The following is a 26477-nucleotide window of genomic DNA, read 5'->3' on the forward strand; positions in this document are numbered from 1 at the left end:
AACAGTAATATCTATAGTGGCTTCCAGAAAGGTCAGCCTAGAGGTAGATCATTGATCTCCTATACAGGAAGAATGGATACTCCTTTAAAACTAACTTATTTATTAAACCCTCTTAACAACCCACCCATATACATTCACAACAATAACAATAATTACTTTACCACACTATCTTACGTTAAAAGCCTTGGTCTACATAGGCAAGATACAAGGTTTTACACTTGGGACAAGCTAGGGTAAAGTTTACTAGGCAAGGGACACTGGCAAGGACTCTAGGTAGCTTACTGGTACTACTGGAGCCCACGTGGTTCCACTGGGACCCTCTTAGAGTAACTTAGCAATATAAACACTAGTGATACCCTAATTAGTTAATACACATTAATACTATACACATTAATACACACGTATGCGAGAAAACGAGAATAGAGCACATTACTTAGCTTGGTAAACTAGACACAGGATAAGGTAAGGGAGAGAAGTAGGAGGAAGGGGAGAGGGATGCAGAGCCACACAGTAGAGATGTTTACACCACGACGCCAGCCAGAGAAGGAAGCCAGCCTCGAGTTTCAGCTTCATCCAGATGACTCGCTGCCGGCTGACAACTCAGCTAATCGTACAGCAGCCCTATATCCAAGTTTACTCAGATCTACTTTACTAATACTTTCTAATCATTTGTAAACATAGTTGATGCCTATTTTATTAATTAATAATCAACCACAAGCTCAGTCTGCAAATGCACTGTGAGAAACAAGATTCGTCTTACGTCTGGCAAGGAAGATAGGAATGCGCCCAAAAGAACGTAAGGTAAATTATTTAGAGCTTAATGTGACCTCTGGTTTCCACTGAAGAACCCAAGGTCGTAACACTCCTCCCCCCCTTCAGAGAAAAAAAAATGTGGCTATTAGAATAGTAGTCATATTTTTTTGTAAAAGTTTTGTAAGAACACCTCTTATGGTGTTCTTAATAACCCTCCGGTGATTGAGTAGCCTTAAGCATAACACCAAAACGTTTGTGTATATACACTGAAATTTTAGTCCAGGAAAATGTATACTGTCTGATTCGTAAGCAAGCTATTGTAGGTGGCCTTACACCAGGAAGTGTAACCTCCTGGTGTATTCTCAGTGTAGATCGTTTTGATAGTTCACTTTTGTCCTGAACTATGTTTATGGTGGAAGTATTCTTGATGGTTGATCAGTAAGCTGTTGTGGTGGCTTTAATAACTTTGACAGGTCTTAAGACGAACATCAATCGAATAAAAAGTTGGAACATAATCAGTTGTAATTCAAGCATTGTTGAGAAATTATAACCTGACGGAGGTTAATTTATATTAATATGCATACCTGTGAAGAGGGAGAATTTACACCTAAAGATATGAAAAAGCACATTTCCAGCATCACAATATTTTTAGGTTTTATTCTGGATGAAGTTGAAAGGGACTGGAGAAGCAGTGATGAGCGAGCTAACTGTCCCTACCTGCAGTTGGGAGACCAGTGTCTGCTGTTTGTTAACTTCCAGAATGACACCCGAGATGTCGCCCAGGCACTATGTCAAGGTTTTGGGGGGAACTTGGTCGTTATCGAGACTGCCACACAGCTGAAAGCCATCATGGACTACCTCTATACTGATGGTAGGTAAACTGTTTTTAATCCTTCCTCTGTGGCCTCTACCTCTTGTATGACGTTTTCTTGACAAAACGTTCGTGCCTTTTGGATTACAAAGAAAATACTGGAGAGTTCCAGAGAAGTAAACAAGGAATTATAGGTGGTATAGCTTGCTAATGGTCGAGCCCTTAGATAGGAGATAAATAATTTCTTTAAAATATCAGAATATCGACTACAATAATATTACATTAAAACAATTCTATGGTCATATTGTGTGTGCAGGTGTCTCTATAGAGAGTTTTAGCCCCATAGATCCCCGAAGAAATAATAATAATTTAAACGGAAAGCAAACAAAGCTATAGGAAATCATATAGATATTACTTGGTAACATACAAATGTCATTTTTTTTCAAACTTTGTGTTTTTCAATTCAGTGTGGCCCATGGGGGACTTTATCAATTCCCCCATCCCCACCCAAGAAGAAATTGCATAATTATATCTGTATTATTCATATGAGGCAATAGCAAACAAGTATGCAGAACCTTCAATAATCTATATAAATAAAAATGGAAATGTTAATTTGTGCATAATCGCTAATCTCCGAAAGTTCTTCACCGATTGCTTTGAAATTTTCACACAACGTTCCATTCGCATCCGGCCAGGTTTTTATATACATACTACATAGATGTCACGTATGTGACGGTAAAAAAAAAGTTTTTCTGAAAAACTGTTTTTCCTGTGTTTTTCATGTGAGGGAAATCTTCGAAACTTGTTTACCAATTGCTTTGATATTTTGACACAACGTTGCATTCGAATAGGCGTGTCTTTTTATATATCTACTATATGCATGCCTCACCTGTAACAGGAAAAAACATGTTTTTTTTTTTTTACAGCGCCATCTGTTGGACGTAAGAGCAACACATGGTGTATTCTCCGAAAGTTCTTCACTGATTGCTTTGAAATTTTGACACAACGTTACATTCAAATATTCGCGTCTTTTTATATACCTACTATATAGCTGCCATCTCTGTGATAGGTAAAAACATGCGTTTTTGAAAAACAGCACCATCTGTTATACATAATAGCAACATGCACGCTGTATTAAATATGTCACGAATTTGCCCGAAACGCTGCGCAAACTAGTGGCTTTACAAGATTATAAATACTGTACTATTCAATGTATTCTCACAAACCCAATGTACCTTCTTGTATATATATAAATAAATAAATAAGTAAATAAATAAATAAATAAATTCCATTTCAATGTTTCCAATTGCATTGATAAATTATATTTTCATAGATTTCGATTTATTTTATTTTTTATTGAATTATTTTGTGTCACATTGTGTTGGAATTGAGTTGCGTTGTTTACCATACCGTTCATTTCGTAAGTATAAATATAGATGCCACACCTGTGACAGGTAAAACTATGCTTTTCTTGAAAAACAGCGCCATCTGTTGTATGTAAGAGCAGCACCCACATGCTATACTAAATATGTTACAATTCCATTTCAACGTTTCTGATTACATTGATAAATTGAATTTTCATAGATTTTGATTTAATTATTTTGTGTGAATTGCATTGGAATTGAGCTTTGTTGCTTACCATACCGTTCATTTTGTGAGTATAGTTTATTTTTTTTCATATTTTCATTTCATTTTTTAACTGTTTTTCTTATGTTTCAGTGATGGGAACATCAGATCACTTGATATTCTCAATTTTCTGATGGGAACATCAGACCATTTGGGAAGGCATCGGATGAGGGAGTGGGGAATGGTGGGGATGATGAGGGGAAGGCAGTGAGAGATGGTGAGGAGGATGAGGGGACAAGGGAGAGGGTAATGGTGGGGAAAGACTAGGGGACAGGGGAGTTTGGAATCGTAGGGACGAGGGGAGTGGAGTATGGTTGGGAGGCCGAGGAGACGGGTGAGGGGGGGATGGAGGGAAGGACTGGGGGACAGGGAAGGTTGCTGTGGCTCAGCAACGCACATGCTGAGCCACAGCAGCGGGTGGCTGGGTACTGCTGGTAGTTAAATAAAGACTTAACGGAAACCTGAAATACTTTTCTAATATTCCTCAAGAGTCAGAGTTCACCATTTAATATTCTCATATTTTAATATTACACTTTCTAATATTACATTTATATGTTAATACTTGGATTCAGGTTTTTTCAATGTATTAGAAGGTTGATAATATGAACGAGATCTGGGTTGAGGTTATAATATGTAACAAATGGGAATATTGTTGAACAGCCGTAGTTGGCAGACAGGTTTAACACCTGTAGTCGGCGCCAACAAGTGTGTTGATATCATGGCCTGTAAGTTTGATCTCACCTTCAGAGTCTGTCAAATATTTAATCCCAGAGCTTACTTTCGCCATATATTGCTACTGTGTGTGATTATTACATATTACAATGTGTGGGGAAATTAGTAAGGAGTTTGATATGCTTTGCTTATGTCCTATAAATAACAATATGATTTTATGCAGGAGACATCTCAAACTCCTACTGGATTGATGGCATGTTGGACAACAACCTGGGCAGCTTCACCTATTCATTAGGGTAGTTAGTGCCCATGGGCACACCGTTCTGGTATGCAACGCTTACCTCTATCGAACCTAGTGGCGACGGCCCTTGCATTCATCTGTACAAATCTGGGCATCACTACCTGAATGACATACCTTGTGATAGCCTCTTTTTCCCTCTGTGTGAATTTCCTTTCTCTTCAGCAAATGAAGGTATGTGATGTCTCAAACAGTGTCCTCAGTAACATGTTAAATATTTTGTCACTCACCAGCATATATTAAATATTTTTACTCGTGAATTTTTTACCAAATTTTAGATTGTCAGTAAAAATATATAATTCTATTTTAGCAAACGAAAAATGCAGTTATAATCTAAACATTACGACAGCACAAATAATGTTGAAAAACGTGTTTGGAACTGTAGCACCTTAGACATAACTGGAATCAAACATAATTAAAAAAAATACATGTTTTAAAATATATTTTAAGAATTTGTTTAAGACAATTTGCAACTATACTGTAATTGACAAAAGGTAATTAAAAATCTTCAAGTATTACAAAGTTAGTTAAATTGTGATTAGTGAAGGAGCAAGGCGCATCACTAAAGCCCCATTACAGGTTCTGAAGGCCTGGCGTACGGCTGTGTGGTGGTGCATGCAAGCTGATAAGCACTCAGTATGCAATCGGCTTGCATGTACCACTGCATTGCTGTGCGCCAGGCCTTGGTTCGGGAATGGAGCTAAAGTGCAGCACTGGACTGTATGAGCCAATAGGACTTTATTAATTTAATTTAGTTCTTATGTTCTTATATTTCTAGTGTAATTGTCATTTCTTTAAATTCTTGAAGACTTAAAACGAACTCAGGTCATGTTGTTCCATGATTTTTGTTGCAATCTGTAACGTGCCTATTTTTATAACCTTTAGCATTCACTGATATTTACTTCAAAACAAGAACAAGATTATACATAGTATGAATAATAATAGCCCAGAAAAGAGACATTGAGTATACCACAGTGAAGGAAACGTTACTTCTTTAATAGAATATTGTTTTACATCTTTCAACGACGTCCAAATTCAGTTCAGTGTTTTGCCAAAAATAACAGGCGTCATAGTATCAGTTTCATACATGTTTTACTAATACTATATGCATAGCGGAAACAATATATTGTAATAATTCTCTTGCATGAAAGAGTCAGAGGAGGCGGTGCAGGAGGTGGCGTGTGAGGCACCGTTCACTACCGTGGGAAACATGTGTCTCACCTTCCTCACCCAGGAACACATGTCCTGGGAGGATGCTGTGGTCACCTGCCGCCTGCTGGGGGGACACCTGGCCATGTTTGACGACATCGAGATGCTCAGAAGCATTTACTTATATATACACGACCAAGGTAAGCATTCAACAGCGTAAATATTGATTTCTTCTCTTAGATTTAGGTTGGATGTTTAACTTCTAATTCTATTATTTTTAAAGAGAAATAAAAAATAATTAATTATAATAATTTCAAAGAAAGGGTGAAATTAAAAAATAAATACAAAATTTCAGATGCTATAGGTTGTCATCCAACCCTAACAATTTTGTTAGAAATTTTCCAAAAAATATGGAGATTACACGAGAATAATGTTACAAAATTTGATGAAGTTTTTGACTTCAAACTTATTGAAAAACAAAAGAAGTTTACCAGAAACAATTTATAGTTGCCAAATTCAAGGTGTGACACTATAAAAAAAATATGTAACCACATCTCACAGTTCCCTAATATATTTTTAAAAAATTTAAAATAAATGTTTCATTAAAGTTCGTAAATTAAAAAACATGTGATATGATAAGAAAATATTACACAAACTTGAAGTGCCACTTTTGGTCCAAAAGATGATGAACTAATTAATATATGAAGGTGGACGTGATGAGCCCCAGCTGTGTTGATATATGGACAATCCTCCTCCCTCCTTCACACCAGTATGACCCCATGCAACACTGCCCTCCCTCCCTCCCTCCCTCACACCAGTATGACCCTGTGCCACACTCCGCTCCGTCACTCACTCACTCCCTCCCTCACACCAGTATGACCCCGTGCCACACTCCCCTCCGTCACTTCCTCCCTCCCTCCCTCCTTCCCTCACACCAGTATGACCCCATGCCACACTCCCCTCCCTCACTCCCTCCCTCCCACCCTCACTCTCTCCCTCCCTCCCTCACACCAGTATGACCCCGTGCCACATTCCCCTCCCTCCCTCACACCAGTATGACCCCGTGCCACACTCCCTTCTGTCACTCCCACCTTCCCTCCCTCCATCCCACACCAGTATGATCCCGTGCCACACTTCCCTCCCTCTCTCCCTCCAACACTCCCTCTCTCCCTCACACCAGTTTGACTCTGTGCCACCCCTCCTCCTTCCCTCCCTCCCACACTCCCTCCCTCCTACACTCCCTCTCTTTCCTCCCTACCTCCCTCCAACACTCCCTCTCTTTCCTCCCTCCCTCCATCCATCCCTCACACCAGTATGACCCCGTGCCACACTCTCCTCCCTCCCTCCCTCTCCCCTCCCTCCCTCCCTCCTTCCCACACTCCCTCCCTCCCTCACATACTTCTTTCCTTCCTCACTCCTATTCCCTCCCTCCCTCCATAATATTTCCCTCTCTCTCTCCCTCCCTCCTTATTCCCTCCCACCTTCCTTCTCTCCCTCCCTCCCTCACACCAGTATGACCCCATGCCACACTCCCCTCCGTCACTCCCTCCCTCCCTCACAGTAGTGTGGATGACAACGCACAGAACATTTTTTTCTGGGGGAAAAAATCACGCGTGTGAGTCAGGGTTTTGAGGTCTAAAATCACGCGTGTGAGTCAGGGTTTTCAGGTTCCAATATCCTGCGTGTGAGTCAGGGTTTTGAGGTGTAATATCCCGCGTGTGAGCCAGGTTTTTCAGGTAAATTTTGTCAGTCACAGATTTTAGAAGTTGTTAAAAGTTCTTATGATGAAAATAATTTCCGAGACTTTACAAGTTGGTTAAAAGTTCTTATGGGAGAAATTCAAAATCGTGTTTATGAGCCAGGGTTTTTCAGGTAAATTTGACTAGTCACAGATTTTAGAAGTAAGGAATTCTTATGATGAAATAATGTCATACGAGTTTGTTAAGAGTTCGTATGATGAAATAATGTCATACGAGTTTGTTAAGAGTTCTTATGGGCAAAATTCAAGTCACTGATGTGGAATTAAGGAAATTCTTATGATGAAATAATGTCATACGAGTTTGTTAAAAGTTCTTATGATGAAAATAATGTCTTACGAGTTTGTTAAGAGTTCATATGGGAGAATATTTTTCAGAGTTCCTACCGATAATAAACAGATATTTAGGCTGTATATGTTTAAGTTGGATTCTTACTTAGAAACTAGTATATTGCTATATATCTGAATCACTTCACTGCCTTCCCCTCCCCCCTGCATCTCCTGCTCGTACATCACACCCCTCCCTCACCCTTAGCTCGCAATCTGTCGCCGCACCTGTGTTTACTTTAGACCGTCAGCCAGACGCCGCATGCAGCTCACCTCTTTAATCTTAATCTTATCTTCTCAGTAATATCTGGACCATCCCTCCACCCTCTCTCTCTCTCTCTCTCTCCTTCATATTGTTCATTCATAGTTCCTTTTCATTAAACTAGTCAGTTTTACATATATAAACAAAGTCAGGGTCTAGCTCATGTTCCCGCCTGAGGTTTACTAATACATCTTCTTTAGTATCCAATCATTTTCTTCGAGATGTAAAACACAGCTATTTCAAACGTATTAAAATACAATAATTTTGTTACCGAGCTCCAGCTCTTGTCCTCCACCTTAGTTCCCTCGCACATCTTCGTTAATACCTAATCAAATTCCCTGAAATTTTAACCCTCTGTATTTCAGACACAGTAAATAAGATCAAGTCAGTTACTGAGCTCCAGCTCTTGTCCTCCACCTTAGTTCCGTCCCACATCTTCCTTAATACCTAATCAAATTCCCTGAAATTTTAACCCTCTGTATTTCAGACACAGTAAATAAGATCAAGTCAGTTACTGAGCTCCAGCTCTTGTCCTCCACCTTAGTTACCTCGCACATCTTCGTTAATACCTAATCAAATTCCCTGAAATTTTAACCCTCTGTATTTCAGACACAGTAAATAAGATCAAGTTAGTTACTGAGCTCCAGCTCTTGTCTTCCACCTTAGTTCCCTCGCACACCTTCGTTAATACCTAATCAAATTCCCTGAAATTTTAACCCTCTGTATTTCAGACTCAGTAAATAAGATCAAGTCAGTTACTGAGCTCCAGCTCTCATCCCCCATCTTACTTCCCTCACGTGTCTTCGGTATTATCCTTTCAAATTCCCTGAAATTTCTACCCGCTGTATTTCAGACATAGTTTAGTAAATCAAAACAATTATCAAACTCTAGCTCTTGTCCCCCAGCTTAGTTCATTTCCCTTTCGTGTCTTCGTTAATACCTAATCAAATTCCCTGAAATTTTAACCCTCTGTATTTCAGACTCAGTAAATAAGATCAAGTCAGTTACAGAGCTCCAGCTCTCATCCCCCACCTTACTTCCCTCTCGTGTCTTCGGTATTATCCTATCAAATTCCCTTAAATTTCTACCCGCTGTATTTAAGACATAGTTTAGTAAATCCAAACAATTATCAAACTCTAGCTTTTGTCCCCCAGCTTAGTTCATTTGTACAAGATCGTTAGTAACAGACCAATTTTCCCCGAAATTTAGAGCAGACATACCTCAAAGTTAGTAAATAAGATCAAGTCAGTTACTGAGCTCTAGCTCTCGTCCCCCACCCTACTGCCCCCTCAAGTCTTTGTTAATATCCTATCATTTCCCCTGAAATTTTTACCCTCTGTATTTCAGACACCGTAAACAAGATCAAAAACAGTTATCGAGCTCCAGCTCTCGTCCCCGCCTTAGTTCTCTCTCGTATCTTTGTAAATAACCCATCAATTTCCCTGAAATTTTTACCCTCTGTATTTCAGACATAGTAAATATGATGTAAACAATTATAAAATATATATTCGATCCAGTCCCTCTCCAGCCTAACTCTTTATCCGAGTAGAGTCACATAACCCCAACCTGTGTAATTATCTTTCATCCCCTCCCACATTCCTCTGTCTCATCCAAGTCTCATAAATTTAAAATGTAGCTGTTAATTTGCGTTCTTTCCTAGTTCATAGCATATTCGCTGTAAGTTCAGATCAGTACTTAGTCTTACATATTCTCTAGTTCTTTTCATTTTATACAAGACTTAAACAACTATTACTGTGTCCCCTATCTTATTTAAACATGACTCATATGTAAATATACCCAACTCCTTCCATCCATTACAAGTCCTAGCGTGTTCACCGCCCAACTCACTACGCTTTTTCTACTTTACATGTTGTAGTATGTTTTCCGTGCATCTTGATACCAACCCTTACAATCTCTCTCAATCCTTTACACGTCTCAGCATGTTCCCCCCGCCCAACTTTCAACCCTTTCTTACAATTTTCCTCCATCCCTCAGCTACATGTTCTTACCCGTTTCATTTACAGTCCACTACATATTCTCTATTCATCTTTGTACTAATTCGTAAAAACTAGTTGTTTCTGTCATTTTAGTAAGTACGTAGATCATCGTTATTAACAACAACAACAACAGTAACATTACTAATTCACAGTGAATTACTACAGAGCATTTAGTAGTTATCCATTTTTCAAATAAGGTCAATAGAAATCATTCTAAGACATCTTCGTACAATTAAAGATACTTGCCTGTTCACTAGGTCATTACTTACAGTATCATCTTAAGTCATTGTTTTCGTAACTCAGGTTTATTAAACATACACCTTCAGTAGTCAAAGTTCTCTATGTTCTTCCAAGTTCATTGTTCATTCTTTGTATTCCCTATGTTCCTTATCATGTTTTCATATTCTCTATAAGTTCATATTCCCTGCATGTTCACTCTATTCATCAACTTTTTTCTTACATGTTTTCTATGTTTACTGTGTTCATTTCCCTACTTAACCTCAATTTTTTATGTTCTTTGTTTCTTTAAACCAATTTGTTTCTTCCATTCACTAACTAGTTCTTTGTCAAATATTATACAGCAATATTATACGACAATACAGTTCCCTCAACAATTTTAGTCACCCAGTTTTATTTGCAAAACTATGTCAAAGTAATTCTCATAGTCAACTTAATAGTTCTACCAACCCTGTTCTTAAACAAATCTACACTTTATTCAGTTCCAAATTTACAAAGACAAACCTTTCTTGTAACTTCTTAACTAAAAATCTTTCGCCAATCAACTAAAACATAGTCACTTTCGTCATTTCTCAACTAAACTTATTATCCAATCAACTGAAAATGGTCAGAATTAGCCTCGTTCAACGCAGTTCTTAACTAAAATAACCTTTCTCTTAGCTAAAAATTGTCAAAGGAATCTTTCCAAAACTGTTCATAACTAACTTTATCCATCGTCATTCAACTAAAAATAGTCTTGTTCATAATTTCGTAACAGCCATTATGTTTTCGTTAAGTAAGAAAATATAGTCAAAGATATCTATCTTCGTCGTTCTTAACTTATAGGTAGAGCTAGTACATACAATGCCTAAAGCCACTATTACGCAAAGCGTTTCGGGCATAAGTGACATAACTGACATTTATACTTTGTGGAGCACTAAAATAGTCACTGTCGTTATATTTTTTCTTGTCTTTCCTCAGCTAAAATAGTCAAATGTAACTTTTTCAACACTTTCGTAACTAAAATTATATGCCGTTAAGTAAGAAAAATAGTCAAAGGTGCGCTTTGTAACACCAAAGTTACTCTTCGAGAAATCGAAGACACTCTTCAATACATCAAGGACTTACTCAAAGACACCAAAGTTGCACTCAAAGACATCCTTTGAGACATCAAAGACATCCTTTAAGACATCAAAGACACCTCTCGAGGCATCAAAGACACTCTCAAACACACCAAAAGGCACTCTTCGAGATATCACAGTTATTCTTCGAAACATAAAAGTTGCTCTGTAAGATATCTTCGTTCATCAAACTTATTCTCAGAGATATCTAATGTTGTTCTCTAAGACAAAAAGTTATTCTAAGACAACAAAAGTTATTCTCAGAGCTACCCAAAGCTATTCTCAGAGTCATCAAAGTTGTTCCAAAAGACGTTAAAAATTAATCTCAGTCATCAAACTTGCTCTCAAAGTCATCAAAGTTAATCTTAGAGTTATCAAAGGTAATCTCTAACTCACTTTTGTTCATCAAAGTTGATCTCAGAGTTAACAAAGGTAATCTCTAACTTAATCTCAGAGTTATCCAAAGATATTCTCATGTCCACAAAAGTTTTTCTGAGCTATCAAAGTTAATCTCAGACATCTTCGTTCATAAAAGTTATTCTCAGAGACATCTAAAGTTATTCTCTAAGACATCAAAGTTATTCTAAGAGCTATCGAAAGTTATTCTCAGTCATGATATGTTATTCTCTAAGTATCCTTCCGTTTATCAAAGACATTCTCTAAGTCCTCAAAGTTATTCTCTAAGACAACAAAGTCATTCTCAGAGTCATCATAAGTTATTCTCAGAGTCACCTTCGTTATTCAAAGAAGCCTTCTGAGACATCCTCGTTCAACAAAACTGTCCTCAGAGCCATCAAAAAAGTTAAATACAGTCATCAAAGTTATTCTCTGAGTATCTTTTCGTTCATCAGAGAAGCTTTCTAAGGCATCTTTGTTCATCAAAGTTGTTCTCTAAGACATCAATGTTGTTCTCTAAGACATCAAAGATGTTCTCTAAATCATAAAAGTTAATCTCTAAGTCACCTTCGTTCATTAGAGAAACTTTCCAATCCATCTTCGTTGATCAAAGTTATTCTCAGAGTCATCTAATTCATCTTCGTTCTCCAAAAAATTTGTTCTCTAAGACACCTTCGTTCATCAAAGAAACTTTCCTTCTTCCATTATGTTATTCTTTAAGACATCTTCAGTCATAAAATTTCTCTCCAAAATGTAACTAGTTCAGCTTTTCATACCAAACCTGCACTTCTGTTAAAATATATTTTCTTAGTCGTTTCTTGGGTAAAAATATACAAAGGAGAAACAAAACTACATCTGAAAGGTTATGAAAAGGATAATATATTCAACAAATACGTAAAAAACACAAGAAACTACATCTGAAAGGTTAGGTTAAAGGGTTGGGGAATAAGAAGATTTGATAGAACCTACTAAATATACTAAGATTACAAGAGGTAAGGTTAAGGGGTTGGGGAATAAGAACATATGATAGAACCTACTAAATACAACTTATGAGCAACTTGATGAACTTTCCCAAATAACCCTTTATCTGCAAAAATGACCATTTGAGAAATTAGCCCTTGAAACGAGTAAATTTCCATATATAACAAAAATCCTTTGAAATGGTTAAACACCCAATCTTAAACAAATAACACTTGAAATGCAAAAATGTCCATTTGAGAAATTAACCCTTGAAATGAGTAAATGAATATGAGACAATGATTGACGAAACACAAAAGACAAGCAGGAATAATTATGTAAGTTAGATCATGTCTGGTTGGACTAGATAAGTTAGGATACATCAGTTTGGGAATGTAAGATTAAGTTAGGTAAAGCAAGTTAGGTTAGGTTAGGATAGGTAAGATAAGTTACGTAAGTTAGGTTAAGCAGGTTAAGTTAGGTAAGGTAGGTTAAGCAGGATAAGTTAGGTTAAGTTAGGTAAGTTAGGTTAAGCAGGTTAGGTTAAGTTAGGTAAGGTAGGTAAGTTAGGTTAAGCAGGATAAGTTAGGTAAGTTTGGTAAGATAGGTAAGGTAAGTTAGGTTAAGCAGGTTAAGTTAGGTTAGGTTAAGTTAGGTAAGGTAAGGTAGGTAAGTTAGGTTAAGCAGGATAAGTTAGGTGAGGTAAGGTAGGTAAGATAGGTTAAGCAGGATAAGTTAGGTTAAGTTAAGTAAGTTAGGTAAGATAGGTAAGGTAAGGTAAGTTAGGTTAAGCAGGTTAAGTTAGGTAGGGTAGGTAAGTTAGGTTAAGCAGGATAAGTTAGGTTAGGTTAGGTAAGATAGGTAAGGTAAGGTAAGTTATGTTAGGGTATGTAAAGTTAGGTTTAGGAACGTCACGTTAACTAAGTAACATTGGGTGGAGAAGATTGGTTACGTAGGTTTGAGCAGTGTAGTTCAGAGAACAGTTTTAGGGTAAAGCGACTAAGAAAATATATTTTAACAGAAGTGCAGGTTTGGTATGAAAAGCTGAACTAGGTACATTTTGGTGAGAAATTTTATGACTGAAGATGTCTTAAAGAATAACATAATGGAAGAAGGAGTGTTTCTTTGATGAACGAAGGTGTCTTAGAGAACAACTTTTTTGGAGAACGAAGATGAATCGAGATAACTTTGATGACTGAGAATAACTTTGATCAACGAAGATGGATTGGAAAGTTTCTCTAATGAACGAAGGTGACTTAGAGATTAACTTTTATGATTTAGAGAACATCTTTGATGTCTTAGAGAACAATATTGATGTCTTAGAGAACAACTTTGATGAACAAAGATGTCTTAGAAAGCTTCTCTGATGAACGAAAAGATACTTAGAGAATAACTTTGATGACTGTATTTAACTTTTTTGATGGCTCTGAGGACAGTTTTGTTGAACGAGGATGTCTCAGAAGGCTTCTTTGAATAACAAAGGTGACTCTGAGAATAACTTATGATGACTATGAGAATAACTTATGATGACTCTGAGAATGACTTTGTTGTCTTAGAGAATAACTTTGAGGACTTAGAGAATGTCTTTGATAAACGGAAGGATACTTAGAGAATAACATATCATGACTGAGAATAACTTTCGATAGCTCTTACAATAACTTTGATGTCTTAGAGAATAACTTTAGATGTCTCTGAGAATAACTTTTATGAACGAAGATGTCTGAGATTAACTTTGATAGCTCAGAATAACTTTTGTGGACATGAGAATATCTTTGGATAACTCTGAGATTAACTTTGATGTCTTTGAAACAACTTTGATGAACGAGAGTGAGTTAGAGATTACCTTTGTTAACTCTGAGATCAACTTTGATGAACAAAAGTGAGTTAGAGATTACCTTTGATAACTCTAAGATTAACTTTGATGACTTTGAGAGCAAGTTTGATGACTGAGATTAATTTTTAACGTCTTTTGGAACAACTTTGATGACTCTGAGAATAGCTTTGGGTAGCTCTGAGAATAACTTTTGTTGTCTTAGAATAACTTTTTGTCTTAGAGAACAACATTAGATATCTCTGAGAATAAGTTTGATGAACGAAGATATCTTACAGAGCAACTTTTATGTTTCGAAGAATAACTTTGATATCTCGAAGAGTGCCTTTTGGTGTGTTTGAGAGTGTCTTTGATGCCTCGAGAGGTGTCTTTGATGTCTTAAAGGATGTCTTTGATGTCTCAAAGGATGTCTTTGAGTGCAACTTTGGTGTCTTTGAGTAAGTCCTTGATGTATTGAAGAGTGTCTTTGATTTCTCGAAGAGTAACTTTGGTGTTACAGAGCGCACCTTTGACTATTTTTCTTACTTAACGGCATATAATTTTAGTTACGAAAGTGTTGAAAAAGTTACATTTGACTATTTTAGCTGAGGAAAGACAAGAAAAAATATGACGACAGTGACTATTTTAGTGCTCCACAAAGTATAAATGTCAGTTAAGAACGACGAAGATAGATATCTTTGACTATATTTTCTTACTTAACGAAAACATAATGGCTGTTACGAAATTATGAACAAGACTATTTTTAGTTGAATGACGATGGATAAAGTTAGTTATGAACAGTGTTGGAAAGATTCTTTTGACAATTTTTAGCTAAGAGAAAGGTTATTTTTGTTAAGAACTGCGTTGAACGAGGCTAATTCTGACCATTTTTAGTTGATTGGATAATAAGTTTAGTTGAGAAATGACGAAAGTGACTATGTTTTAGTTGACTGGCGAAAGATTTTTAGTTAAGAAGTTACAAGAAAGGTTTGTCTTTGTAAATTTGGAACTGAATAAAGTGTAGATTTGTTTAAGAACAGGGTTGGTAGAACTATTAAGTTGACTATGAGAATTACTTTGACATAGTTTTGCAAATAAAACTGGGTGACTAAAATTGTTGAGGGAACTGTATTGTCGTATAATATTGCTGTATAATATTTGACAAAGAACTAGTTAGTGAATGGAAGAAACAAATTGGTTTAAAGAAACAAAGAACATAAAAAATTGAGGTTAAGTAGGGAAATGAACACAGTGAACATAGAAAACATGTAAGAAAAAAGTTGATGAATAGAGTGAACATGCAGGGAATATGAACTTATAGAGAATATGAAAACATGATAAGGAACATAGGGAATACAAAGAATGAACAATGAACTTGTGAAGAACATAGAGAACTTTGACTACTGAAGGTGTATGTTTAATAAAGCTGAGTTACGAAAACAATGACTTAAGATGATACTGTAAGTAATGACCTAGTGAACAGGCAAGTATCTTTAACTGCCTGAAACGCTTTGCGTAATAGTGGCTTTAGGCATTGTATGTACTAGCTCTATCTATAAAGCCAACAAACTTTGTAAAATCTCTTTATGTATGTACCTTACCTAAATAAAAATTATTATTATAATTGTACGAAGATGTCTTAGAATGATTTATATTGACCTTATTTGAAAAATGGATAACTACTAAAGGCTCTGTAGTAACTCACTGTGAATTAGTAATGTTACTGTTGTTGTTGTTGTTAATAACGATGATCTACATACTTACTAAAATGACAGAAACAACTAGTTTTTACGAATTAGTACAAAGATGAATAGAGAATATGTAGTGGACTGTAAATGAAACGGGTATGAACATGTAGCGGAGGGATGGAGGAAAATTGTAAGAAAGGGTTGAAAGTTGGGCGGGGGGGAACATGCTGAGACGTGTAAAGGATTGAGAGAGATTGTAAGGGTTGGTATCAAGATGCGCGGAAAACATACTACAACATGTAAAGTAGAAAAAGCGTAGTGAGTTGGGTGGTGAACATGCTAGGACTTGTAATGGATGGAAGGAGTTGGGTATATTTACATATGAGTCATGTTTAAATAAGATAGGGGACACAGTAATAGTTGTTTAAGTCTTGTATAAAATGAAAAGAACTAGAGAATATGTAAGACTAAGTACTGATCTGAACATACAGAGAATATGCTATGAACTAGGAAAGAACGCAAATTAACAGCTACATTTTAAATTTATGAGACTTGGATGAGACAGAGGAATGTGGGAGGGGATGAAAGATAATTACACAAGTTGGGGTTATGTGACTACTCGGATAAAGAGTTAGGCTGGAGATGGACTCGATCGAATATATTTATGTCTGATGATCTAAGGCTGAGGAAATGGAGCTTGGCTAATGCCCTGATTAATTTTACTAGGTTAGAAATAAGGTGATCTTAAATCTCAGGTGATTTAGTTGGAAAATAAAGAACTTGTATAAAATGAGATAAGTGGGGGAACAAGAGTTGAAACTCAGTAACTGAAGTGGTTTTTATTTACTATGTCTGAAAATGTAGTTGGGTGTTTAAATCTCAGGGGGATTTGGACTGATAGTAATGAATTTACAAGAGTGAACTAGGACAGAGGACAAGAGCTAGAGTTTTATAATTGTTTACATCATACTTACTATGTCTGAAATACAGAGGGTAAAAATTTCAGGGAAATTGATGGGTTAGTTACAAAGATACGAGAGAGAACTAAGGCGGGAACGAGAGCTGGAGTTCGATAACTGTTTTTGATCTTATTTACGGAGTCTGAAATACAGAGGGTAAAAATATCAGGGAATTTGATTAGGTATTAACGAAGACACGCGAGAGAAGTAAGGTGGGGGACAAGAGCTGGAGCTCAGTAACTGACTTGATCTTATTTACTGTGTCTGAAATACAGAGGGTTAAAATTTTAGGGAATTTGATTAGGTATTAACGAAGATGTGCGAGGTAACTAAGGTGGAGGACAAGAGCTGGAGCTCAGTAACTGACTTGATCTTATTTACTGTGTCTGAAATACAGAGGGTTAAAATTTCAGGGAATTTAATTAGGTATTAACGAAGATGTGCGAGGGAACTAAGGTGGAGGACAAGAGCTGGAGCTCAGTAACTGACTTGATCTTATTTACTGTGTCTGAAATACAGAGGGTTAAAATTTCAGGGAATTTGATTAGGTATTAACAAAGATGTGGGAGGTAACTAAGGTGGAGGACAAGAGCTGGAGCTCAGTAACTGACTTGATCCTATTTACTGTGTCTGAAATACAGAGGGTTAAAATTTCAGGGAATTTGATTAGGTATTAACGAAGATGTGCGAGGGAACTAAGGTGGAGGACAAGAGCTGGAGCTCAGTAACAAAATTATTGTATTTTAATACGTTTGAAATAGCTGTGTTTTACATCTCGAAGAAAATGATTGGATACTAAAGAAGATGTATTAGTAAACCTAAGGTGGGAACGTGAGCTAGACCCTGACTTTGTTTATATATGTAAAACTGACTAGTTAAATGAAAAGGAACTATGAATGAACAATATGAAGGAGAGAGAGAGAGAGAGAGAGAGGGTGGAGGGATGGTCCAGATATTACGGAGAAGATAAGATTAAGATTAAAGAGGTGACCTGCATGTGGCGTCTGGCTGACGGTCTAAAGTAAACACAGGTGCGGCGACAGATTGCGAGGTAAGGGGGAGGGAGGGGTGTGATGTACGAGCAGGAGATGCAGGGGGGAGGGGAAGGCAGTGAAGTGATTCAGATATATAGCAATATACTAGTTTCTAAGTAAGAATCCAACTTAAACATATACAGCCTAAATATCTGTTTATTATCGGTAGGAACTCTGAAAAAAATTCTCCCATATGAACTCTAATAAACTCGTAAGACATTATTTTCATCATAAGAACTTTTAACAAACTCGTATGACATTATTTCATCATAAGAATTTCCTATATTCCACATCAGTGACTTGAATTTTGCCCATAAGAACTCTTAACAAACTTGTATGACATTATTTCATCATACGAACTCTTAACAAACTCGTATGACATTATTTCATCATAAGAATTCCTTACTTCTAAAATCTGTGACTAATCAAATTTACCTGAAAAACCCTGGCTCATAAACACGATTTTGAATTTCTCCCATAAGAACTTTTAACAAACTTCTAAAGTCTCGGAAATTATTTTCATCATTAGAACTTTTAACAACTTCTAAAATCTGTGACTGACAAAATTTACCTGAAAACCCTGGCTCACACGCGGGATATTGGACCTCAAAACCCTGACTCACACGCAGGATATTGGAACCTGAAAACCCTGACTCACACCCGTGATTTTAGACCTCAAAACCCTAACTCACACACGTGATTTTTTCCCCCAGAAAAAAAATGTTCTGTGCGTTGTCATCCACACTACTCCTCACTTCCTCCCTCCCTCCCTCACACCAGTATGACCCCATGCCACACTCCACTCCCTCCCTCCCACCCTCACTCCCTCCCTCCTTCCCTCCCTCCCTCAAATTAGTATGACCCCGTGCCACACTCCCCTCTGTCACTCCCTCCCTCCCTCCCTCCCTCCCTCCTACACTCCCTCTCTTTCCTCCCTCCCTCCCTCCTACACTCCCTCTCTTTCCTCCCTCCCTCCATCCCTCACACCAGTATGACCCCGTGCCTCCCTCCCTCCCTATTCCCTCCCACCATCACTCTCTCCCTCCCATACTCCCTCCCTCCCTCACTCACTTCCTCCCTCTCTTTCTTCCTCCCTCCCTCAAAACAGTATCACCCCGTATCACACTCCCATCCCTCCCTCCCTCCTACACTCATTCCCTCCCTCCCTCTCTCCCTCACGGCCTCCCTCCCTCACACCAGTAGGATCCCGTGCCACACTCTCCTCCTTAACACTCCCTCTCTCCCTGCCTCCCTCACTCCCTCCTTCCTTCCCTCCCTCCCACACTACCTCCCTCCCTTCTTCCCTGCCTCCCTCCCTCCCTCAATCACTCACTCCCTCCCTCTGTCCCTCCCTCTCTCACTCACTCCCACCCTCTCATCCTCCCTCCCGCCCTCCCTCCCTCTCTCCCTCCCTCCCTCCCACACTATCCCGCATTCACTCCCTTCCTCCCTTAAACCAGTATGACCCTGTGCCACACTCTCCTCCCTCCCTCACACCAGTATGACCCCATGCCACACTCCCCTCCCTCTCTCCCTCCCTCCTTCTCTCCCGCCTTCCCTCCCTCCCTCCCTCCCTCCTTCTCTCCCTACCTTCCTCCCTAATCCCTCCCTCACTCCCTCCCTCCCTGCCCCCTCCTTTCCTCCCTCCTCTCTTTCCTCTCTTCCCTCCCTCCCTCCCTCACACTAGTATGACTCCGTTCCACACTCCCTCCCTCCTTCCCTCCCTTCGCTCCCTCCCTCCCCCACATCATTATGACTCCGTGCCACACTCTCTCCCTCTCTTCCTCCCTCCCTCCCTCCCTCCCTCAAACCAGTATGACCCCATGACAAACTCCCTCCCTCCCTCCCTCACTCAAACCACTATGACCCTGTGCCACACTCCCTTCCTCCTTCCCTCACTACCTCCCTCCCTCCCTCCCTCCTTTCCTCCCTCCCTCCCTCCCTCCCTCCCTCCCTCCCTCCCTCCCTCCCTCCCTCCCTCCCTCCCTCCCTCCCTCCCTCTCTCCTTCCTTCCCTCCTTCCCTCCTTCCCTTCCTCCCCCTCACAAGTGTGACCCCATTCCACACTCTCCTCCCTCCGTCCCTCCCTTCCCCATCCCTCCCTCTTTCCCTCACACCAGTATGGTCCCGAGTCACACTCCCCTCCTTATCCCTCTCCTCCCTCCCATCGTCCCTTCCCCCCTCCCTTCCTCCCACCCTCCCTCCCTCACACCAGTATGACACCATCCCACACTCTTCTCCCTCCCTCCCCCCTTCCTCCCTCCCTTCCTACCTCCCTGCCTCCATCCCTCCTTCCCTTCCTTTCTCCCTCCCTCCCTCCCTCCCTCCTTCCCTCCCTCCCTCCCTGCCTCCATCCCTCCTTCCTTTCTCCCTTCCTCTGTCTCTCCCTCCTTCCCTCCCTCCTTCCCTCCCTCCCTAACCCTCCCTCCCTCCTTCCCTCCCTCCCTCACTCCCCCCCTCCCTCCCTCCCTCCTTCCCTCCATTCCTCCCTCTATTCCTACCTCCCTCCCCCCTCCCTCCACCCTCCCTCCCTCTTTATCTCCCTTCCTCCATCCCACCCTCCCACCTTCCTTCCCTCCATTACTCCCTCCCACCCTCCCTTCCTCCCGCTCTCAAACCAGTATGACCCATTGCCACACTCCCCTCCTTCCCTCCATCCATCCCTCCCTCCCTCCCCCCCTACCTCCCTCCCTTCCTACCTCCCTGCCTCCATCCCTCCATCCCTTCCTTTCTCCCTCCCTCCGTCCTTCCCTCCTTCCCCCCTTCCCTCCCTCCCTCCCTCCCTAACCATTCCTCCCTCCCTCCATTCCTACCTCACTCCACCCTCCCTCCCTCTTTATCTCCTTTCCTCCCTCCCTCCATCCCTTTCTCCCTCCTTCCATCCCTCCCTCCCACCCTCCCTCCCTCCCTCAAACCAGTATGACCCATTGCCACACTTCCCTTCTTCCCTCCCTCCCTTCCTCCCTCCCTCCCACACTCTCTCTCTCCCTCACACCAGTTTGACTCCGTACCACCCTCCCTCCAACGTTCTCTCCCTCCCTTCCTCCCTCCCTCCCTCCGTCCCCCTCCCTCCCTATATCCCTCCCTCCCCCCCCTTCGTCCCTCCCTTCCTACCTCCCTGCCTCCATCCCTCCTTCCCTTCCTATCTCCCTCCCTCCGTCCCTCCCTCCCTCCCTCCCTCCCTCCCTCCCTCCCTCCCTCCCTCCCTCCCTCCCTCCCTCCCTCCCTCCCTCCCTCCCTCCCTCCCTCCCTCCCTCCCTCCCTCCCTCCCTCCCTCCCTCCCTCCCTCCCTCCTTCCCTTCCTTTCTCCCTTCCTCTATATCTCCCTCCTTCCCTCCCTCCCTCCCTCCCTCCCTCCCTCCCTCCCTCCCTCCCTCCTTCCCTCCCTCCCTCCCTCCCTCCCTCCCTCCCTCCCTCCCTCCTTCCCTCCCTCCCTCCCTCCCTCCCTCCCTCCCTCCCTCCCTCCCTCCCTCCCTCCCTCCCTCCCTCCCTCCCTCCCTCCCTCCCTCACTCCCTCCCGCCCTCCCTACCTCCCTCCTTCCCTCCATTTCTCCCTCCATTCCTACCTCCCTCCCCCCTCCCTCCACCCTCCCTCCCTCTTTATCTCTCTTCCTCCATCCCTCCCTCCCACCCTCCTTCCCTCCATTACTCCCTCCCACCCTCCCTTCCTCCCGCCCTCAAACCAGTATGACCCATTGCCACACTCCCCTCCTTCCCTCCCTCCCTCCCTCCCTCCATCTATCCCTCCCTCCCTCCCCTCCTACCTCCCTTCCTTCCTACCTCCCTGCCTCCTTCCCTTCCTTTCTCCCTCCCTCCGTCCTTCCCTCCCTCCCTCCCTCCCTCTTTATCTCCTTTCCTCCCTCCCTCCCTCCATCCCTTCCTCCCTCCCTCCATCCCTCCCTCCCTCCCTCAAACCAGTATGACCCATTGCCACACTACCCTTCTTCCCTCCCTCCCTTCCTCCCTTCCACCCATGCTCTCTCTCTCCCTCACACCAGTTTGACTCCGTGCCACCCTCCCTCCAACATTCTCTCCCTCCCTCCCTCCCTCCCTCCCTCCCTCCCTCCCTCCCTCCCTCCCTCCCTCCCTCCCTCCCTCCCTCCCTCCCTCCCTCCCTCCCTCCCTCCCTTTCTCCCTCCTTCCATCCCTCTCTCTCTTCCTCCCTCCCTCCCTCCATCCATCCCTCCTTCCCACCCTCCCTCTCTCAAACTATTATGACCCTGTGCCACACTCTCCTCCCTCCCTCCCTCCCTCCCTTCCTCCCTACCCTACCCTCCATCTCTCCCTCCCTCCCTTCCTCCCTCCCTCCTTCCCTCTCTCCCTCCCTCCGTCCCTCTCTCCTTCCCTCCCTCCCTCAAACCAGTATGAACACGTGCCACACTCCCCTCCCTTACTCCCTCCCTTACTCCCTCTTTCCCCCCTTCCCTTCCTCCTACACTCCCTCTCTCCCTCTCTCCCTCCCTCCCTCCCTTCCTCCCTCCTTCCCTCTCTCCCTCCCTCCCTCCCTTCCTCCCTCCCTCCCTCCCTCTTTCTCTCCCTCCCTCCTTCCTACACTCATTCCCTCCCTCCCACACTCCCTCCCTCCCTCCCTCCCGCATTCACTCCCTCTCTCCCTCAAACCAGTATGACCCTGTGCCTCATTCTCCTCCCTCCCTCACACCAGTATGACCCCGTGCCACTCTCCCCTCCCTTTCTCCCTCCCTCCTTCTTTCCCTCCTTCCCTCCCTCCCTCCCTCCCACCTTCTCTCTCTCCCTAATCCCTCCCTCCCTCACACCTTCCCTCCCTGCCCCCTCCCTTCCTCCCTCCTCTCTTTCCTCTCTTCCCTCCCTCCCTCCCTCACACTAGTATGACTCGGTTCCACCCTCCCTCTCTCCCACATTCCCTCCCTCCTTCCCTACCTTCGCTCCCTCCCTCCCTCACACCAGTATGACTCCATGCCACACTCTCTCCCTCCCTCCCTCACACCAGTATGACTCCATGCTACACTCTCTCCCTCTCTCCTTCCCTCCCTCAGTTCCTCCCTCACACCAGTTTGACTCCGTTCCACGCTCCCTTCCTCCTTCACCCCCACATCAGTATGACTCCGTGCCACACTCTCTCCCTCTCTCCCCCTCTCCCTCGCTCCCTCCCTCCCTCCCTCAAACCAGTATGACCCCATGCCACACTCCCTCCCTCCCTCCCTCCATTACTCCCTACGTCCCTCCCTCCTTTCATCCCTCCCTCCCTCCCTCCCTCCCTCACACAAGGTTATGTTATCGTATGATTATTTCGCGGCTTTAGTGTCCCCGCGGCCCGGTCCTCGACCAGGCCTCCACCCCCAGGTAGCAGCCCGTGACAGCTGACTAACACCCAGGTACCTATTTTACTGCTAGGTAACAGGGGCATAGGGTGAAAGAAACTCTGCTCATTGTTTCTTGCCGGCACCCGAGATCGAACCCGGGACCACAGGATCACAAGCCCAGAGTGCTGTCCGCTCGGCCGACCGACTCCCTCCTTCACTAGCATGACTTCGTGCCACATTCTCTCCCTCCCACCCTCCCTCCCTCAAACCACTATGACCCCGTGCCACACTCCCTCCCTCCTTCCCTCACTACCTCCCTCCCTCCCTCCCTCCCTCCATCTCTCCCTCCCTCCCTCCCTCCCTCCCTCCCTCCCTCCCTCCCTCCCTCCCTCCCTCCCTCCCTCCCTCCCTCCCTCCCTCCCTCCCTCCCTCCCTCCCTCCCTCCCTCCCTCCCTCCCTCCCTCCCTCCCTCCCTCCCTCCCTCCCTCCCTCCCTCCCTCTCTCCCTCCTTCCCTCCTTCCCTCCTTCCCTCCTTCCCTCCTTCCCTCCTTCCCTTCCTCCCCCACACAAGTGTGACCCCATTCCAAACTCTCCTCCCTCCGTCCCTCCCTCCCCCATCCCTCCCTCCCTCTTTCCTTCACACCAGTATGGTCCCGAGTCACACTCCCCTCCTTATCCCTCTCCTCCTTCCAATCGTCCCTTCCTCCCTCCCTTCCTCCCTCCCTCCCTCCCTCGCTCTCACCAGTATGACACCATCCCACACTCTCCTCCCTCCCTCCCTCCCTCCCTCGCTCCCTCCCTCCCTACCTACCTACCTCCCTCCCTCCCTTCATCCCTCCCTCCCTCCCTCCTTCCTGCCCTACCACACTCCCTCTCTCCCTCCCTCCCTCCTCCCTCCTCCCTCCCTCCCTACCTACCTCCCTCCCTCCCTTCCTCCCTCCCTCCCTCCCTCCCTCCCTCCCTCCCTCCCTCCCTCCCTCCCTCCCTCCCTCCCTCCCTCCCTCCCTCCCTCCCTCCCTCCCTCCCTCCCTCCCTCCCTCCCTCCTTCCTTTCCTCCCTCTCTCTCTTCCTCCCTCCCTCCCTCCCTCCCTCCCTCCCTCCCTCCCTCCCTCCCTCCCTCCCTCCCTCCCTCCCTCCCTCCCTTAAACCAGTATGAACACGTGCCACACTCCCCTCCCTACTCCCTCTTTCCCTCCTTCCCTTCCTTCAATACTCCCTCTCTCCCTTCCTCCCTCCTTCCCTCCCTCCCTCCCTCCCTCCCTCCCTCCCTCCCTCCCTCCCTCCCTCCCTCCCTCCCTCCCTCCCTCCCTCCCTCCCTCCCTCCCTCCCTCCCTCCCTCCCTCCCTCCCTCCCTCCCTCCCTCCCTCCCTCCCTCCCTCCCTCCCTCCCTCCCTTCCTCCCTCCCTCCCTCCCTCTCTCCCTCCCTCCCTCCCTCCCTTCCTCCCTCCCTCCCTCCCTCCCTCCCTCCCTCCCTCCCTCCCTCCCTCCCTCCCTCCCTCCCTCCCTCCCTCCCTCCCTCCCTCCCTCCCTCCCTCCCTCTCTCCCTCCCTCTCTCCCTCCCACACTCCCTCCCTCCTTCCCTCACTCCCTCCCTCACTCCCTCCCTCTCTCTCTTCCTCCCTCCCTCAAAACAGTATCACCCCGTGCCACACTCCAATCCCTCCCTCTTTCGCCCCTTCCCTCCCTCCTTCCCTCCCTCCTACACTCATTCCCTCCCTCCCTCCCTCATTCACTTACTCCCTCCCTCCCTCATTCACTCACTCCCTCCCTCTCTCACTCACTCCCACCCTCTCATCCTCCCCTCCGCCCTCCCTCCTTCTCTCCCTCCCTCCCTCCCACACTCCCTCCCTCCCTCGCTCCCGCATTCACTCCCTTCCTCCCTCAAACCAGTATGACCCTGTGCCACACTCTCCTCCCTCCCTCACACCAGTATGACCCCGTGCCACACTCCCCTCCCTCTCTCCCTCCCTCCTTCTCTCCCACCTTCCCTCCCTCTCTCCCTCCGTCCTTCTCGCTCTCCCTCCCTCCCAGCCCCCTCCCTGCCCCCTCCCTTCCTCCCTCCTGTCTTTCCTCTCTTCCCTCCCTCCCTCCCTCACACTAGTATGACTCCGTTCCACCCTCATTCCCTCCCTCTCTTCCACACTCCCTCTCTCCTTCCCTCCCTTCGCTCCCTCCCTACCTCACTCCAGTATGACTCCATGCCACACTCTCTCCCTGTCTCCCTCCCTCCCTCAGTTCCTCCCTCACACCAGTTTGACTCCGTTCCAACCTCCCTCCCTCCTTCGCTCCCTCCCTCCCTCCCCCACATCAGTATGACTCCATGCCACACTCCCTCCCTCCTTCTCTCACTACCTCCCTCCCTCCCTCCATCTCTCCCTTCCTCCCTCCCTCCCTCCCTCCCTCACTCTCTCCCTCCTTCCCTCCTTCCCTCCTTCCCTTCCTCCCCCACACAAGTGTGACCCCATTCCACACTCTCCTCCCTCCGTCCCTCCCTCCCTTTTTCCCTCACACCAATATGGTCCCGAGCCACACTCCCCTCCTTATCCCTCTCCTCCTTACGATCGTCCCTTCCCCCCTCCCTTCCTCCCTCCCTCCCTCCCTCCCTCCCTCCCTCCCTCCCTCCCTCCCTCCCTCCCTCCCTCCCTCCCTCCCTCCCTCCCTCCCTCCCTCCCTCCCTCCCTCCTTCCTGCCCTACCACACTCCCTCTGTCCCTCCCTCCATCCATCCCTCTCTCCATCATTAACTCCCTCCCTCCCTCCCTCCCTCCCTCCCTCCCTCCCTCCCTCCCTCCCTCCCTCCCTCCCTCCCTCCCTCCCTCCCTCCCTCCCTCCCTCCCTCCCTCCCTCCCTCCCTCCCTCCATCCCTCCCTCCATCCCTCCATCCCTCCCCTCCTCCCTCCCCCCTCCCTCCCTCCCTTCCTACCTCCCTGCCTCTATCCCTCCTTCCCTTCCTTTCTCCCTCCCACCGTCCCTCCCTCCTTCCCTTCCTTTCTCCCTCCCACCGTCCCTCCCTCCTTCCCTCCCTCCCTCCCTCCTTCCCTCCCTCCCTCCGTCCGTCCCTCCCTCCCTCTCTTCCTCCCTCCCTCCCTCCCTCCCTCCCTCCCTCCCTCCCTCCCTTCCTCCCTCCCTCCCTCCCTCCCTCCCTCCCTCCCTCCCTCCCTCCCTCCCTCCCTCCCTCCCTCCCTCCCTCCCTCCCTCCCTCCCTCCCAAAACCCTCCCTCCCTCCCTCCCTCCCTCCCTCCCTCCCTCCCTCCCTCCCTCCCTCCCTCCCTCCCTCCCTCCCTCCCTCCCTCCCTCCCTCCCTCCCTCCCTCCCTCCCTCCCTCCCTCCCTCCCTCCCTCCCTCCCTCCCTCCCTCCCTCCCTC

The 26477-nt window shown here is 44.9% G+C and overlaps 1 pseudogene; it reads left to right on the forward strand.

Annotated features, from left to right (window-relative positions):
* The window catches only part of LOC123774839 (macrophage mannose receptor 1-like), an 85010-nt pseudogene that overhangs the window by 47637 nt on the left and 10896 nt on the right, over positions 1-26477 (forward strand).

The sequence above is a fragment of the Procambarus clarkii genome, chromosome 84, assembly GCF_040958095.1.
Source record: "Procambarus clarkii isolate CNS0578487 chromosome 84, FALCON_Pclarkii_2.0, whole genome shotgun sequence".
Taxonomy (NCBI): domain Eukaryota; kingdom Metazoa; phylum Arthropoda; class Malacostraca; order Decapoda; family Cambaridae; genus Procambarus; species Procambarus clarkii.